The sequence below is a fragment of the Trachemys scripta genome, chromosome 3 (assembly GCF_013100865.1).
Source record: "Trachemys scripta elegans isolate TJP31775 chromosome 3, CAS_Tse_1.0, whole genome shotgun sequence".
Lineage (NCBI taxonomy): Eukaryota > Metazoa > Chordata > Testudines > Emydidae > Trachemys > Trachemys scripta.
This window is the reverse complement of record NC_048300.1, coordinates 84,042,295-84,043,230: the sequence shown is the minus strand read 5'-3', so window position 1 is coordinate 84,043,230 and position 936 is coordinate 84,042,295. Positions and strand designations below refer to the sequence as shown.

Below are 936 nucleotides of genomic sequence, written 5' to 3'. Positions count from 1 at the left end.
AAAAGAAAAGGTTCTTCCAATCCCAAAGGATCAGTGACACATCCAGGTCCAATTATAACTTAGATCTTACCCAAAATACACGCTATTAACTTGTTAACTAAACTAAAATTTATTTAAAAAGAAAAGAGATAGTGTTGGTTAAAAGATCAATATACACAGACTTTAATTCAATTCTTGAGGTTCAGGTACATAGTAGAGTTTGTAGTTGCCAAAAGTCCTTTTAGAAATAGGCCATAGGTATAGTCCAATGTCCATATTCAGGGTGACTCCAGTCAGTGACTGGGGATCTCAGTCCTTGTGGCTTAAGATTTCCCACTCTTGAAACCCAATGCAGATCTAAGATGAAGGTTTTTATACATTTCCAGCAGCCTTTTGGCCTGAGAAAACAATAGGCTTAAACTTTCCTTCTCCCAAACATCATGACAATTAGCACAGGGTAATTTATCCATTAAACAGTTCAGATTCAGGTTACCACAACCTTCAAAGAGACATATAGACAATAATACTATTTCCCTCAAGTGTCTTCCTAAATAAAAGACATATCAGATATTAAACTGATAAGAACAGGTACTACGCTTGATCTTATATACTCCTTTTTTGATCTTTGAATCAAAGCTATAGCAATAGACAAGACTTGTTTGCTTACATCACAAGACCTGAGCAAACAGCTACCCTTCTACCTCTAACAATGCAGACTTGCATTTCAAAGCTCTATTCATTCACATATCTTCCTAACCAGTCTCTAAAGGCCATGGGTAAGGTCAGTCTGTGAGTTAATTAACTCTTTCTGGCCCTCACCTTTCAATGAGATATTATATTACACTCATAACATCACAACTACTCTCTATAAATACAGCAGGGGGTAAACACCAGACAGGGAGAAGAGCTATTTAAGAAAAAGGACAATGTTGGCACAAGAACAAATGGATATAAACT

General features: G+C 36.2%; 1 pseudogene; it reads right to left on the bottom strand.

The window, feature by feature from the left end:
• Positions 1 to 485: 485 nt before the first annotated feature.
• LOC117875665 lies at positions 486 to 619 on the bottom strand (annotated as a pseudogene).
• Between the last annotated feature and the right edge of the window lie 317 nt (positions 620 to 936).